This window comes from Rhipicephalus microplus, chromosome 5 (genome assembly GCF_043290135.1).
Source record: "Rhipicephalus microplus isolate Deutch F79 chromosome 5, USDA_Rmic, whole genome shotgun sequence".
NCBI lineage: Eukaryota > Metazoa > Arthropoda > Arachnida > Ixodida > Ixodidae > Rhipicephalus > Rhipicephalus microplus.
The window spans coordinates 213,754,667-213,772,771 of NC_134704.1; the positions used below are offsets into that span (position 1 = coordinate 213,754,667).

At 48.1% G+C, this 18,105-nt stretch overlaps 1 protein-coding gene across 1 annotated transcript in view; it reads right to left on the reverse strand.

The window, feature by feature from the left end:
- The window catches only part of LOC119173534 (alpha-crystallin A chain), a 186,436-nt gene extending 168,873 nt beyond the window's left edge, over window positions 1–17,563 (reverse strand). Inside the window, exon 1 of the mRNA XM_037424342.2 lies at window positions 17,390–17,563. The gene's annotated coding sequence lies outside the window, so the exon portion shown is untranslated. The remainder of the gene's footprint in view (window positions 1–17,389) is intronic.
- Between the last annotated feature and the right edge of the window lie 542 nt (window positions 17,564–18,105).

The following is an 18,105-nucleotide window of genomic DNA, read 5'->3' on the forward strand; positions in this document are numbered from 1 at the left end:
TAAAAGAATATTACGGAGGGCTAATATAACAGCTAAGAACTCGGCCAAAAATATTTGGGTGTAATCTGGAAGCCTAATAGAAAACGACCACTCTGGTTGTGTAGAAAAAATTCTCACCCCGGCCTTTTCTTCACACTGCTAAGCATCAGTAGCTATCACAACCATAAAATCAATATGATTTAAGCACTCTCGAAACACGCCATTTGGAAGATTACTACGTAGTAATTTCACATTGCTAGGAAATATGTCGTCATATTGTCACAATGCAGAAACAGTAGCATTCGAATACAGGAAACTCACTTTAATTGTACCAGAACACTGGCAAACTGATCGGAAGAGAACCTCGTCTTCTTCTCTCGCTGCGCGTGTTCGCCGTTGTTCTCTTGGTGCTGCATATTCAATGTGGCATTTGCCCTCCTCCAGAGAGCAGCGTCCCGATGCTCTTCTACAAAAGACGGTGTAGTAGATGTATGGTGTAAATCAGTCCGAAAAGTAGGGCTTCATTCGCACAACGTGCACGATTTCTGGTTTTTGCTGGTGAGTTGTCGAGGGGCTGTCAGGAACGACCACGTAATTAACGTCGCTCAGGCGTTGTGAAACTGTGTAGGGGCCAAAATACTTCTTCAGCAATTTTTCAGATAGTCCCCGGTGGCGGATAGGACTCCATACCAAGACTTTGTCGCCGGCCCAATAGACGACTTGCCGGTGTCTCAATTTATAACGTTGGGCGTCGTAATTTTGCTGCCGGGTGATTCGTACACGTGCAAGCTGCCTCGCTTCTTCTGCTCGTTGGGTAAAAGATGCAGCGTCCAAATCGATGTCAGTGCAGTTGTGCAGTAACATGGCGTCAAGCATCGTGGTCACTTCACGGCCATGAAGGAGACTGAACGGCGTTCTTCGTGTAGTTTCTTGCTGTGCTGTATTATGAACGAACGTGATGTACGATAGAATGTCGTCCCAGTTCTTGTGATCCACGTCAACGTACATACTCAACATGTCGGCAATAGTCTTGTCCAGGCGTTCTGTTAAGCCGTTGGTTTGTGGATGATAGGAAGTGGTTTTCCGATGGGCTGTTCCACTGAGCTCAAGCACTGTTTTCAGGAGAGTGGTCGTGAAAGCGGCACCTCGATCCGTTATTATGATTGTCGGAGCACCGTGACTCAGCACGATATTTTCTACGAAGAATCGTGCGGTTTCAACGGCGGTGCCACATGACAAAGCCTTTGTTTCCACGTAGCGCGTAGGATAATCAGTGGCGACTATTACCCACTTGTTGCCAGCATGGGAAGTCGGATATGGTCCAAGGAGATCCATTCCAATTTGGGCAAAAGGTACCGTGGGCACTTGAATTGGTTGCAATAGTCCAGCTGGTTTTAACGGTGGCAATTTTTGTCGTTGGCAATCGAGGCACGTGCGCACGTAATGCTTCACAATAGCTGAAAGTCTTGGCCAGTAGTATTTCTGTTGGATTCTGGCCAATGTGCGTGTGTATCCGAGATGACCAGACGTTGGCTCATTGTGGCAAGCACAAAGTATCTCCTCACAGATTGACGTCGAAACGACAAGTAGGTGGGTGCTTCCTCTGGTAGAAAATTTCTTTTTACAGAGAAAACCATTACGTAAGCAGAATGACGGCAGGCTCCTTGCATATCTTCTAGGGACGGTTGTTGTCCGGCCATTCAAAAATTCAATAAGGGGAAGCAACTCGCTGTCTTTTTTCTGCTTGCATGAAATCGTAGTAGTGTCGACGACTCGTACAAAGGCCATGCTGTCAACTTCTGTGTCATCGTCGCGCTTTATCGGTGACCTTGATAAGCAATCGGCGTCGGCGTGCTGCCGTCCGGACTTATACACGACCGTCATATCAAACTCTTGAAGGCGTAAGCTCCACCGTGCGAGCCGACCAGACGGGTCTTTCAAGTTGGTGAGCCAGCAGAGGGAATGATGGTCGCTTAGTACGTGGAAGGAACGACCATAGAGGTGCGGACGAAACTTCATAACCGCCCATACGACAGCAAGACACTCTTTTTCCGTTGTGGAGTAGTTGGACTCGGCGCGGGAAAGCATCCTACTAGCAATGCGATCACACGCTCGGCTGAGTCTTGCCACTGGACGAGTACAGCGCCTAAACCCACGTTGCTGGTATCTGTGTGGACCATGGTAGGAGCATCCTCATCAAAGTGAGCAAGCACAGGCGGAGTCTGCAGGCGTTGTCGGAGATCGTCAAATGCCACCTGTTGATCGTCGCCCCATGTGGACAAAACGTCTTCTTTTGTAGGTCGTGTTAACGGCAAGGCTATATGGTAGAAATTAGCAATAAACCTTCGGTAGTATGCGCATAGGCCAAGGAAACGCCTGACTGCTTTCTTGTCTTTTGGGACCGGAAATTTTTTGACGGCCGCAATCTTATTGGGATCAGGTCGAACACCTTTATGGCTCACCACATGAACTAAAAATTGGAGCTCCTTGAAACCGAAATGACGCTTCTCGGGTTTCAGTGTCAGGCCAGCAGACCTTATTGCCCTGAATACCGATAGCAGCCTGCTCAGGTGTTCCTCAAATGTTTTTGAAAAAACAATGACGTCGTCCAGATAGACCAAACATGTCTGCCACTTAAGGCCTGACACAACGGCATCCATCAGTCTCTGAAATGTTGCGGGGGCTGAGCACAATCCGAATGGCAAGACTTTAAATTCATAACGCTCGTCAGACGTTACAAAAGCCGTCTTTTTTCTATCTAGCTCGTCGACCTCAATTTGCCAATACCAACTTTTGAGGTCCATTGACAAAAAGTAGCGTGCATACCTCAGTCTGTCGAGTGAATTATCGATGCGCTGTAATGGGTATACGTCTTTCTTTGTCACACGGTTCAGCTTGCGGTAGTCGACACAAAATCGCAAGCTTCCGTCTTTCTTTTTAACCAGCACTACCGGCGATGCCCAAGGACTTCTTGACGGCTGGATGACGTCATCATCGAGCATTTTCTTCACTTGTTCCTGGATTGCTTCACGCTCTTTCGGTGCTACGCGGTATAGGTTCTGTCGTATTGTCCTTGCCGTCTCCTCCGTTATTATTCGATGCTCCGTCAGTGGCGTTTGACTGACCCTCGAGGTCGATGAAAAACAGTCTTTGAACTGGTGAAGAATATCTACAAGACGCTGTCTCTGCGCTGGTGAAAAATCCATGCTTACGTCAATAGGTGGTGGGGCTCACGTGGCTTGCAGCTCGTCCTGGTGTACTACACAGCACTCACGGATTTCGGTGATCTCGTCGAAGTAGGCGACTGTAGTGCCTTGTGTACTGTGTCGTCGCCCGTTGGTAAAATTCGTCAACAGAACCTCCGCTTCACCACACACAACATTGACGATACTTCTGGCAATTGCAACACCACGAGAGAGTAGAAGCGTCAATACTTGTTCAGCGATTTCTTCTCCAGTATTCTTCTCGCTGCACGTGACTGAAATAAGGCGGCACGATAACAGAGGTACCTCGGTCACATCGTCAATGACTCGCAGGGATTTTCGGTGTAGCGCTGCGCTTTGATCCGCTGAAAAGGTCAGTACACCGTCCGGTATATTGATGATGGCACCATATTCAGGCAAGAAATCCATCCCCAAGATTGCCTGTTTGCAACAGTCGGAAAGAATAACAAGAGTTGCGAGGAAGGATGCATCCCCTATCTTCATTCTTGCGGTGCACTTTCCGGTAGGTGTGAGTATAGCTGCCCTCCAGCTCCTCTAATCAGCGATCCTGTCCATTCCATTCTAACCTTCCTGAGCGTATCTGCCAGACTCTCACTCATTATTGAGAAGTCCGCGCCAGTGTCGACCAATGCCATGACGTCATGTCCGTCAATCGTAATTGCAACTTCGGCAGTAACAACCCCATCTTTCGTCGATTCATTGAAAATGTGTCCCTCTTCGCTCGGCAGTATTGGGAGAGTTTCAGCACTTCGACGATTCGCAACCTTCGCCCCTGACGTCGCTGCTTTTAGTTTCCCCGGCGTGGACTAGGAGATCTCCCTCTTGGCATGTCAGTGGTGCTCCATCTAGAGGATGGAGAATGACGCCCAGGAGAGGGTGAGCGTGACTGAAACCCAGAAGGAGCATCCCGCGGGGTCATGACACTCGTGTCGACATCAGGTGTTCCGTTGAAATGGCGCCGAGGAACAGTAGAAGGAAACCCTTGGTACCCTGCGGCGCGATACGGGCAATACCGAACGATGTGGCCTGCTTCCGCACAGTGAAAGCGCAGGGGCCTATGATCAGGGGTACACCAGATGTCAGTTTTGCGAAGTGGTGGCCGCCTCGGCGTCGAAGTTTGTCTGTAGTACCAAGGCGCTGTCAGCGGATGTTGCTGGTGGTACTGATGTGGTGTCGGCACGTTCTCTGGCTGTCGGCGGACTACGTCTGCATAGCTTGCCCTGGGAGTGCTCGTGTTCGGCTCAGGAAGCGAGAGCACCTGCCTGATCTCCTGGCGTACAACTTCCGTTACTGAGGCGATCGCGCAGTCATTCGGTTTGGCGACGAGCTTCTTGACCTCTTCTTGTACGATTTCTCGTATTAGTTGGCGCAAAGAACCTTCGTCGGGTGTTATTGCTGTGGTCGTGGCTGCCACGCTGATCGGTGCACTGTGGGTTGGGCTGTCATACTGGCGATAACGTAGATGCAGTGCGCGTTCGATAGATGTCGCCTTTTTGGAGAATTAATGAATACTTGTCGGCGGGTTTCGTACGAGACCAGCGAAGAGCTGCTCCTTAACGCTCCGCATGAGGTGGCTAACCTTTTTGGCTTCAGGCATATTAGGATCTGCTCGACGTAATAGCCGCGCCATGTCCTCAACAAACATCGTAACGGATTCATTTGGTTTCTGAATCTGTGTCTCGAGGAGATGCTGTGCGATTTCTCGTCTTTCAGTGCTCGCGAACGTGTCGAGGAACTTCTGCCGGAACTCGTCCCAAGACAACCACACGCGATTCGTGAACCATGTTCGAGCTCCGTCTTGAAGCGGAAAATAAACGTAGCCAACTTCTGTGTGGTGTTCCACCCGTTAACATTCGCTGTGTGCTCGAATTCCTCGAGCCAGGCATGTGCGTCCTCATATGCGTTTCCGTGGAAGTCAACCGGAAGTCTAGGGTTCAAACAGTTACCTGTGTCGTGCTTGGGCTGGACATGTTGGGGCCAGTGCTTCCAGGCGCCGTCATGCTTTCTGGCACAGTCACGCTTTCTGGCAATGGACCAAACTCCGGGCTGAGGCCTAACAGGCGGCGGCTGCTGCGGTGAACGGGGGTGTCGATGCGCGGAACTCTTTGTGGGCTAGATGGGGGGCTGTTGTCAGGCGTCCCGAACATGTACCCAGCGCCTCCACCAGTGTCACAATGTAGAAACAGCAGCAGTCGAATACAGGAAACTCACTTTAATTGTACCAGAACACTGACTGGCAAACTGATAGGAAGAGAACCTTGTCTTGTCTTGTCTTGTCTCCTAGATCTTGGCTCATACCCACATGGGGAATTGGCCACACTGTACCTCTTGATAGATCATTTTTTACAACGCTTGCTAAAAAATAAAGAGAAATTAGATAGAAACAATAATAATGTTCCTTTGAAAAAACGTGAAAAAATTGCACAAGAATACGATAAACCAGAATATATAAAACAAATTAACAAGAATGAGGAAGGGGAAGAAAGAATTGGATATATCTGGCAGTACCACTAGCAGCGTATCCTTCCGGTTGCCTGAATGAATTTATGTAGCGCTGACAGAATAGCACTGTGGCCCACACCCAACTGACTGGCTACAAACGATAATCGGGTGGATGTATTGACTGGCAATCCGAGCATACCAATCGGTCTTTCAAGAATTATTCGGCGCAGTGAGGCGAAGCGGCGGCATGTGAGAAAAAAGTGATCGATTGTTTCCGGTTCATTGCAAACTACACATAGGTTAGTTAATGAAAATCCTGATTTGTTGAGATAAAAATTTAACAGAGGAACTCTACAGCGAAAGCTTGTGAGGGTCACCTCACATTGACGAGAAAGGCATTTTGCGGTGTTCCATGTGAATTGCAAGTGCCGAAATTCTTCAGATTGTACAAGCGACGTTTCGTTCATTTTTAAGATTAACAGGCGTTTGAATCGTTCGGCAGTAATAAAAGGAAACTGTGGAGCTACTAGCACCACCGGGAAATTTAAAAATGCCGAAGCGAGCGAATCAGCAATTTCATTTAGTTCAATTCCAGCATGCCCGGGGACCCAAAGAACCTCGTCTTCTTCTCTCGCTGCGCGTGTTCTTCGTTGTTCTCTTGGTGCTGCATATTCAATGTGGCAATATGATATGGCTAGCTCGCTAAACCTGCCACTCTTGATGATGATGATAATCCTTGACACTCTGGCGCACACGCACAAAGGGGGATCGGCCGAGAACCGGGCGGCAGGATCTTAACTAAAAAGCTAATGGTTTTTCAAAGAAAACGTAATTTTGGGCTGAAAAAAATATAGAAAGAAAAGCCGAAAATCGAAAAAGGAGTATATCTGAGCAGAGAACGATGCAGGCTATCAGATGCGATTTGAGACAGTGGTAATGGTGAGTCTAAAATTATATATATATATATATATATATATATATATATATATATATATATATATATATATATATATATATATATATATATATATTTCTTGAAAGTCTTCCTGGATTCCGGTCGAGTTATAAGTCACCAGAAGAAGCGAACGAGCAAACGAAAAACGATGCTTTATTACCAACGTTACGGCCGGGGACCGGCCTTCGTCAGGGCATACGTGCATATTACACTAACACGCACTTCTTAAAGACATAGCATGGGGGCCCCCAATTGTGAATCATCACTCTTAGCAATATTGACATACATGTTAACAAAAAGATATTCAGACATGCGCAGCATTTTGTTGATAGCGGAGAACAAAATGCTATCCGCTATCAACAAAATGCTGCGCATGTCTGAATATCTTTTTGTTAACATGTATGTCAATATTGCTAAGAGTGATGATTCACAATTGGGGGCCCCCATGCTATGTCTTTAAGAAGTGCGTGTTAGTGTAATATGCACGTATGCCCTGACGAAGGCCGGTCCGCGGCCGTAACGTTGGTAATAAAGCATCGTTTTTCGTTTGCTCGTTCGCTTCTTCTGGTGACTTAAATATATATATATATATATATATATATATATATATATATATATATATATATATATATATATATATATATATATATATATATATATATATATATATATATATATATATATATATATATATATATATATATATATTATAAAGGAGATTTATTAAGCAGGAAGGTTGATGCTTGGAAGGCTTGGAAGGCGATGCACCAGCCGCAATTTCCGAGCTCGAGCCGCTGCTGCACACTCGATGCTGCTGCCTCTGCGCCGGAATACTTCCTCTTCTTTACAATGGCCCCACGGAGAGAAAAGGAGCCATCCTGGCGACTTAGTCCTGGGCAGGCGGCGTTGAACCGTGGTATTGCTTGAGCCTCTGGACGTGTACAACTTCGCGGTTGCGACGTCGCAAGTCTGATGGTGGCGTAAGAGGCTCAATGAGGTAGTTTACTGGCGAAGTTTGTTCGACAATACGATATGGCCCATCGTACTTTGGCAGAAGTTTGGAAGAGAGCCCAAGTGTGCGATGCGGCACTGACAGCCATACAAGAGAACCCGGAAGAAAAATGGGAGTTGAGGTCTGGGCATCATGAATTGCTTTTTGCCTGTTTTGGTCATCGCAGGTAAAGCGACGAGCTAACTGGCGGCATTCTTCTGCGTGTCTGGCGGCGTCCAAGATCGGTAGGCACTCGGACGCGTCTGGTCGATAGGGCAAAATGGTGTCAATGGTGTGGGAGGGGTGACGGCCGTAGAGGAGGTAAAAAGGGGAGAAGCCTGTTGTCGCTTGCGTTGCCGTATTATAGGCGTATGTAATGAATGGGAGAACTAAGTCCCAGTTAGAGTGGTCAGGCGTCACATACATAGATAGCATGTCACCGAGAGTACGATTAAAGCGCTCGGTAGCCCCATTGGTTTGTGGGTGGTAAGCGGTACATGTGCGATGTACAATAGCACACTCAGCGAGCAATTTTTCAATGACCTCGGATAAGAAGGCGCGGCCGCGGTCACTGAGGAGTTCTTGAGGGCCTCCATGACGCAACACAAAATGACGCAGTAGGAAAGTGGCAACCTCCTGTGCTGTAGCCGTTTTAAGAGCAGCGGTCTCAGCATAGCGCGTTAGGTGGTCGATAGCAACTATTATCCACCTGTTGCCAGTCGGAGTCATTGGAAGTGGCCCATAAATATCTATTCTAACCCGTTCGAAGGGTCGGGAAGGGCATGGTAAAGGCTGCAGTTCACCGGCGGAGGCGTGTGGTGGAGATTTTCGGCGCTGACATTCGGCACAAGAGCGGACGAAGTTGCGGACGAAGGTATACATGCCACGCCAGCAGTAGCGATGTCGAAGCCTTTCGTAGGTCTTGAAGACTCCTGCGTGGCCACATTGTGGGTCAGCGTGAAAAGAGGAACAAATCTGCGACCTCAGGGTTCGTGGAACGACGAGCAGCCACTTGCGTCCCTCTGGTGCGTAGTTGCGTCGATAGAGAAGCGTGTCACGTATCGAGAAGTGTGGAACTTGGCGCCGAAGCGTTCGCGTCTTTGGGAGTTCAGAAGTGTCGGAGAGATGATTGAGGAGAGACGCAGTCCACGGGTTATTGCTTTGTTCGATAGCAATGGTGTCAAAGTCAAGCGCTGACAATGTGGAATCGCAAGCGGAGTCAGCTGTGGCATTCTGGGACAGGGGGGAACGGGAAAGGGCGTCGGCGTCAGCATGCTTCCGTCCTGACCGATAAACCACGCGTATGTCGTAATCTTGAATTTTCAACGCCCAGCGAGCGAGGCGGCCAGTAGGGTCTTTTAACGTCGAAAGCCAGCACAGCGCGTGGTGGTCGGTCACGACGTCAAAAGAACGACCATATAGATATGGGCGAAACTTTCCAAGGGCCCATACAATGGCCAAGCACTCCTTTTCTGTGACGCTGTAGTTGCTCTCAGCCTTGGTAAGTGTGCGACTAGCGTATGCCACGACGTATTCCTGATGTTCCGGTTTACGCTGTGCGAGCACAGCACCCAGGCCTACACCACTGGCGCGGTGTGGATTTCAGTTGGAGCTTCAGGATCGAAATGGCGTAGAATGGGTGGCGTCGTAACAAGCCGTCGCAGGGTGGTGAAAGCCTCGTCGCAGGCAGGGGACCACGATAAGAGGTCTTTACAGCTGCTGAGGAGTTGCGTGAGAGGTGATATAATAGACGCGAAGTTTCGGACGAATCGCCGGAAATACGAACACAAGCCGATGAAACTTCGAAGTTCTTTGATGGTGGCAGGTTTAGGAAACGCCGTAACAGCTCGCAATTTCTCGGGATCCGGAAGGATGCCTTCCTTGGAAACAACGTGGCCCAAAATGTTCAGTTGACGCATGGCAAATCGACATTTTTTGAGGTTTAATTGCAAAGCGGCGTTAGTTAAGCAAGTAAGGACGTGCTGAAGGCGACGTAAGTGTGTGCAAAGTTAGGGGCGAAGACCACGATATCATCGAGGTAACACAAGCATATCTTCCATTTTAGTCCACGCAGGATGTTGTCCATCATTCGTTCGAACGTTGCAGGTGCATTGCAAAGTCCGAAGGGCATGACGGTGAATTCATATAAGCCATCTGGCGTGACAAAAGCGGTTTTGGGGCGATCGGCCTCCGCCATAGGCACCTGCCAGTAGCCTGACCGCAAGTCTAACGAGGAAAAGAACTCGGCACCCTGCAAACTGTCCAAAGCATCGTCAATGCGCGGTAGTGGATAGACATCCTTCAGCGTGATCTTGTTCAATCGCTGGAAATCGACACAGAAACGAATAGAGCCGTCTTTATTTTTGACAAGAACCACCGGAGACGCCCATGGGCTCTGTGAAGGTCGAATGACGCCTCTGCGAAGCATGTCGTCTACTTGGTCAGCAATGACGCGGCGTTCTGTAGCGGACACGTGATATGGTCGTTGTCGCAGCGGTGAGTGAGACCAAGTGTCGACGTGGTGTTCTACTGCTAAGGCACGGCCAAGAGATGTTTGTTCAACGTCGAAAGAGTGGCGGTAGGTCTCAAGAATGGTGAGGAGTTGTGAACGCTGCGAAGATGTCAAATCTGCAGCGATGAATGGTTGAAATATGTTTGCCGACGTTGAGTCAGGCGCTGAGACGACAGCCAGTTCACAGACGGAGGTAGAAAGCACCTCATCGGGGACGGATATAATTCTGGAAGAACTGATTGTCTCGACGTGGCCAAGGCACTCGTGACAAAGTAGGGATAAAGACGACGACTCATGATTATAAATTGGCATTGTGGTTGACCCTTCTACAAGATCGAGAGCAGCAAAAGGCAGGGGGAGGGCTCTTCGGGCGACGAATATTGGAGATGGTGTGAAGAAGACCATGCCGTCGGATATGGCGCTGCATGAAACTGGCACGAACGCAAAAGAGCATGGAGGGATGTAGGTGTCATCGCTAACGACAAGTTTAGCGGCAAACTGGGTGTCGACGGACGCTTGGTCATCCAGTGAGCAAAATTTGACCTCAGCCCTAGCACAGTCGATTACGGCGTTATGACGTGACAAAAAGTCCCATCCCAAAATAATATTATGGGAGCATGATGAAAGAACCACGAACTCTATCGTGTACAGAACGTCCTGAATTGTCACGCGGGCTGTACATACTGCGGTCGGTTGAACAGGTTGAGCACTGGCTGTGCGAAGCGGTAATCCAGAGAAAGGCGTCGTAACCTTACGAATTGAGCGAAAAAATCCAGCATCTATAACCGAAACAGCTGCATCGGTATCTACAAGAGCGACAGTAGGGATATTTTCGACGAACACATCAATAACATTGGTAGGTGACAAATGAGGACTTGGGCAAACCGAAACTTGCGCAGTTCTTGCCTCAGGAACTGCGTCGTCTAGTTTTCCTCCTCGTTAGGTGCGGGCCGTCGACGCATAGGAGAAGGCGAGCGGCGGCGTGGAGAGGGCGAGCGCAGACGTCCCGGCCGAGGGCGGCGGTCGTCCTGGTAGCGGGCTGGCATTGGAGTGGAGGAACCGTATCGCGCGTTGGAGTCAAGCGGGAAGAAAGGCTCACGGCGGTTTTCATTGGTGATATGCGTCCGGCGGCGGCAATACCTTGCGACGTGTCCGGGGTATCGACAAGCGTAACATATCGGGCGATTATCGAGGGTGCGCCACGGGTTGGCGGTGTTAGTGCTGGTCCAGTGAACTGGAGCTGGGGGATAGCTCGCGTGAGGCTGGAACGGAGGCGCAGGCGCCTTGCGAGTTGGCATGGCTGCAGCCGCGGCGTAGGTGAGAGGAGCAGCCACAAGATTAGGCTCGCGAGCAGCTGGTAAGGCCTCGGCGACCTCTCCTTGAATGACGTCACGTAGAGACGATGGTAAAGTTGTGGTAGCTTCTGGTGTGAAAGGCACCAAGAAAAGCTGTCGTGCAACTTCTTCGCGGACAAATGCTTTTATTTCGGCTATTAGTGACGCGTGGTCATGACCACTGATCACATTATACAGCGATGCCAAATCGTGCGCTGGAGGACGTCTTGTCAGAGCTCGCTGCTTCCGCAATTCATCGTAGCTTTGGCAGAGGCTAATTACGTCGTTAACAGTGGTCGGGCTTTTCGCCAAGAGCATTTGAAAAGCGTCGTCGTCAATCCCTTTGAGGATGTGCTTACATTTTTCAGCTTCCGTCATTTCGGCGTTCACGCGTCTGCACAAATCGACGACGTCCTCTATGTAACTTGTGAAGGTTTCACCAGTTTCTTGTGCGCGTGTGCGTAAACGTTGCTCGGCCCAAAGTTTTCGGACGGCAGGTCGATCGAAGACTGCTACAATCGACGTTTTAAATTGCGGCCACGTTCGGACGTCTGCCTGGTGGTTTCTAAGCCAAAGGCTGGCTACACCCGCGAGATAGAACGAAACGCGTGTCAACTTGTCCGCGTCCGTCCATCTGTTTAAAGCGCTCACCCGTTCGAAAGTCGAGAGCCACTATTCAACGTCGTTGTCATCTGTTCCACTGAAGATTGGAGGCTCCCGCTGAGGAACACTGCCTGGACAGGTGGCCGGAAGAGATGGAAGCGTCTGCTGATCGGCGTCCGGCATAGCAGAAGGTAGCCGTCGAGAACGGAGTTCCAGGATGGTAGCGGGAAGGTGTAAGGGACGGTACCCGGCACGGCTCCACCAATTATAAAGGAGATTTATTAAGCAGGAAGGTTGATGCTTGGAAGGCTTGGAAGGCGATGCACCAGCCGCAATTTCCGAGCTCGAGCCGCTGCTGCACACTCGATGCTGCTGCATCTGCGCCGGAGTACTTCCTCTCCTTTACAATATATATATATATATATATATATATATATATATATATATATATATATATATATATATATATATATATATATATATATATATATATATATATATATATAGTTCAACGGCAAGCATTATCTTCAGGTCTGTGGCACTGCAATGGGCACGAAAATGGCCCCAAACTTCGCGAGCACCTTTATGGCTTCACTTGAAATCCCATTCATTGAGGGACGCACCTTGAAACCTTTCTACTACAGAAGATACTTAGACGATATTTTTATGATATGGAACCATGATGAGCGAAGTCTTTTCCGCTTCATAGAGGATTTTAACAAGTGCCACCCGTCAATAAAATTCACGCACAAAATTTCCAAAACTAGCATTAACTTTTTGGACGTCACTGTCACGGTCGAAAATGACCGCTTGTCAACAAACCTTTACAAAAAGCCTACAGACCGTCAACTGTACCTACATTTCAACAGCAGCCACCCAAAGCATTGCAAAACGGGTATTCCATATTCTCAGGCCTACCGGTACCGAAGAATATGCACCGATATGCGGGAGTTTGACAGACACGCGGAACACCTAAAGCATTCCTTATTGAAACAAAATTATCCGGAAGACATTATTGACGATGCCATACTACGTGCTCGCAACGCGAACAGGAATCATATAATTAAGGGACCAAACAGAGTATCTAAAACGACTTCCCAAACAAACCTTGTACTAACTTACTCCTCATCAGCGCCACGAATCAACAACATACTTTCCCCCAGTTTCAACATAATCAGGCAAAGCAAACGACTAACTTCTATTTTCGCGAAGCCACCTCACGTGGTGTACCGCCGGGATAAAAATCTGAAGGACATTCTTGTCAGAGCAAAAACAAACGCCCCCAAATTTCAATCAGGGTGTCATCCCTGCGGAAAAGCTCGATGCAAGGTATGCCCACAGATGATCACAACACGTGAATGCAAAGCGAGGTTCTCGGATTTCAAATTCTGCATAACTGAAAGCCTTAATTGTGACTCCAGTAACGTAATATACATGCTACATTGCAACATCTGCGGACAAGAATATATCGGCCAAACAGACACGCCATTACGGCTGCGGTTCGATAGTCACCGGTACAACGCCACTTCACTGCCGAAGCTACCTTTATCTAGACATCTGCGCCTGCCAAACCGCAGTTTTGAAAATATCAGCGGAACTCTTTTGCAGTCCGGTTTCTCAAACAGACGCGAGCGCGAACAGCGTGAGGCATATTTTATTTTCAAATTTCGAACATTAGTAGCCGGCATCAACGAGGACCCCGGAAAACTCAACTGCCTCCGAGAAGTAAGCCAGGAGGAAATTGGTGACACAGATTGATAGCTGGAGACCATGCTTTTTTTCTGACTGACTCGTACGTGTACACTGTCCTTTCTTGTTTTTGCTTTTCTTTTTTCTTTTTTTTCTCTTTTTTCTTCCTTTTTTTTCTTTTTTCCACATGCACATACAAAGTGTTTACGTTCGCCTACCACTTGATGACCATTGAAGGGAAACGGACGAAGATTAAAGGTAAGTAGCCGACCGACCCATTAACGGGAAACCCTTCCTTTACGCACGCCGCACGCCGACCAACCCATTACGGGGAAACCCTTTCTTTACGCACGCCGTCACGGACCCTCCCGGCACCGCGGCGACAATCTTGGGTGGCCCGACACACGTCAAGAACTGAACAGCACGTGATATGAACCGTATGTGGACGGACACGGACAGTTGGTTTCGTTCTCAGTGTTGACAGTGGTTCTTCCCCTTTTTTACTTTCTTTCTTTTCTTTCTTTTTCTTTTTCATCTTTTTTCCCCCTTTTTTGTTTTTTTTTTCCTTTTTCTAGTTCCCTCTCACTTTCGCAAACATCTTTCAAGGCGAGAGGGACGCGGCAGCAACGAAGTCTGGAAGCTCATGTCAGTATAACTCATCCCCTGATGAAGGGAGGACCCCTCCCGAAACTGTTGGGAAATAAATATATTTATCCTTGTTGACAACGCTCCCGTTGTGCCATATCCCATAGCTATATATATATATATATATATAGGCAGATTAACATGGCAATCGCTTTGTTTCAATTATGTATTCAAATACCGCAGAGCAGACGTCCCTGTGGCTATAACCGAATTTAATGCTGCCAAACGACAAAATTACTGCCACATTTAATTCTAATCCCAATTTTTCAAGTGGAGCTACTCTTTCAATTCTGTAGCCACTAACGCTCTCTTCTTCAGGCGGGAGGGTTTATCCCTCTAGTTTAACACAATAGTTGCCGGTTGACAGCAGTATTTGCGTTCTGGACATCAGGCTTTTATTGTATGACGAAGACATCTATTTAAAGTACAACCCTCACGCCAACAAACCACTGCTTCCGTATCCGTCGGCACACTCTAAGTTCGTGAAGACGAGAACAGCGAGGACTTGCTTGCTCAGCGCCCTGCGCAAGTCCTGTCTTGAGCACACGAGCGAAAGTTTCAACGAACAAATATGTCGACTTCGGTCTGCGGGTTACCTTACGCATGTGCTTGCCAGTGTAGCGGAGGGTTTTCTCAAGTATAACTCGTCAAAAAAAAAAAAGAAACTACCGGCAGCCAGCCACCAGTTGTTACGACAACAGTCTCCGTCATAACGTATATCCACCGACTAATAAAAAGGACAGGGTGCGAACGTAAAGGTAGTGTTTTCTGCTCCCACAAAAATGCAGTCTGTGTAGACTAACCAGGCTTGCCTCATCGGACAAGCAGGAATGCCAAACGAAGAATCAAAGTAGGTTTATAGAGTGCAATAATGCAGTTGTGTACAAGTTTCCGTTGAAATGTGGCAAGAATTATGTGGGTCATGAACGTTTAAAGAAACACCGGTACAACGTTAAAGAAAAAAGGGGTGGTTTCCTCGATGCCCACTGCGGGCATTGTAGTAAATCAAGTGGAAATGCAAGTGACGATGTCCGCACCATGTGCATGGCGATTTTTCATGAGTGTTCAGTGGTCGGCACGAGCAGAGGTCAGTGGACCCGTGAAATCATGGAGGCTGAAATGATTGATTGGCTGGGAGATAACTGTGTTTCAAAACCGTCAATCACCCTTTCGTGCAAGAAATTAGCGTATCTACGTAAAAATATATGAATTCGAAAAGTGCGGGCGATCACGATAATTCAAAAGCAACGTTAACTATATATATAGTTGCCTTTTCTGGAGGAAACATTGTTAAATGTTAGCGCCTGTCCCGTCTGTCTCTGCCCGTGTTTTTTTTTGTGTGCGCTATAAAACTACAGTGTGACGTACCGACACGCCCAAAACACTACGTTACTAAGTCTCAGAACATATATTTTGGCACAAATCGAGCAGTTTCAAACGGCCTACACAAAACAGTTTATCCACATGTGTGTGCCTTAGTGCGCTGTCACGGCGGGACATACAGAGCTAGTTTCCGGCTCCTCGCTCGTCCAGCACCGGTCTATGTTCCCGCTTCAACACCACTCTCGCCAAGCTCCTTCCGTAAACGCTACCATATTGTCGGAATGTCATCGCACAAGAATAAGTTCGTGGCGAGCGGAGCGGAGCCAATCTACACACGACGACTAAGTACGGCTGCGAAGATGGCTCCAGGCATGACTCGCCTGCTGATTTAAGCCAGAGTGATACGCGCCAACTCAAAGCGTACTCGCGACAGACGAGTCCAATAGTCTAATTGTCTTGCTCCTCGCAATGCATTGATGGTCCGTTGATACGAAATATAGTGCATTGTGAATATATGCTATGTAGTCTGACCATGAATGATGCAAGGGCTCTACGCTGCCACCGATATCGACCCCGTGCGTTGTAGGAGTGCAACTTTTTTATTATTATTATTATTATTATTATTATTATTATTATTATTATTATTATTATTATTATTATTATTATTATTATTATTATTTCATTCAAGCATCATGTATCCTAGAAACAGCGCATATCATAGTTCACCAGTCATCTATTGCAGTTGCCCTCCCGCCATGGCACCACCCCTCTCCCCCTTGTATGGCTTCATTATTCCGCACAGCAGCTCCAGACCATCCTGTGACATCGCCACCATCACCCAAGAACGTGTCACTGATAATTATCAATGATAAATAATTCATGGCTGCTTGTTTCTACTCTTTTGAATGCCGTTGTTCAACTAATGCTCAACCGATGGGCGTCTTCAATGAAATAAAACTAAAACTGAATTACCTTCCTTCTGACTTGATTTATATTCACAAAGCAGTAATATTTGCAGTGATACCTTATATGCGGTGTCTCAAAGCAAACGTACAAGGGGAGCTGCAGAGAGCAAAGGTCTCAGGTCCCAATATGTAAACCAACAAAATGTTACTACCGTCAGTCTGAAGACGAGGAGTTTATAGTACAATGATTCCTAGCGGACACCAGCAGATTGTCAGTGTGCATTTTTTTTTCTCTTTAAAGTTTATTTCAACGGGCATGTCGTGGCTAAGTATAGCGCATGAGTCACTGTTTCCTAAACGCTCCATAAGAACTTTTTACAAGATGATGATTGTGTTGTTTTAACTTAGGAAAACCGTAATATCCTTCATGAACCACACACTCCAATCTGCAGATGGACTCCGGAATGCTCGAACCGACTGGGTTGCGCCTAATTCTCCCGCCATAGCTCTCTCCTGGGCCGGATATGTGATGGGACCAACTGATATTTTTCTAGAGAGAACCAGTTCTCCCCACCCTTGGGAGCCACAGGCTGCCTCCGGCCCTCTCAAAACCCCGACAAAAGCTCAGTCGCAGCCCTGCAGCATCCACGAATAGCACTGACAGCGGCCGCGCATCCCTCTCGCCTGGCGAGCGCATTGCTCACCACGGCATTACTAAGTGTACCGCTTCTCGTATACGAGTACCGTGCAGACGGTCACTAGAGAATATAAAGAAGCAGCAACTCACGACGTGGTCCGTTCACTCCGTTGCAATATCCTTCTGTGATGTGCAGTCGATGAGTCCTCAATGACGGGGCGCGGATCGTGGCGGCACCAGACGCCGAAACCGTGTGAACGCCGTTCTCCGAACTTGGCCCGAGCCTGAACCCTTCTCCGTTGCCGTCTTTTTACGAGGAGAAAAGGCGAGGCGGCCGGGGAAGGGGCCCGAGTCATTTTGGTTGCGCAAGAGTTGCGTGCGACGGCCTGGGGAATGTTGCCGCTGCCTGCCTACTCCTTTGCACTCAAATTTCGCTTCCGAAGCTCAAGCTGGCTTGTCCAAGAGTTGACACTCGGGAGCGAAAAACGGTAGCTCGCGAGGTCGACGACCTGCATCTTCATGTGCATCCGTACTAAAAACGCCTATCACTTCATTTAGGGGCGAAGCTCCTTACGCCGTGGGTCGTACGTCCCGTGACGTCGTCGTACTAGTAGCCGCCTGTCGTTTAGTCCTTAGAATGTCCACTAGATGGTGGTACTTGTATATCATGAATATATGATGAAAATATGCGAGATAAGGATACTTGGAGTGTTCACTAGATGGACGGATGGGCGCACGAATGGACCGACAAACAAACCGATGGATGGATGGATGGATGGATGGATGGATGGATGGATGGATGGATGGATGGATGGATGGATGGATGGATGGATGGATGGATGGATGGATGGATGGACAGAAAGAAC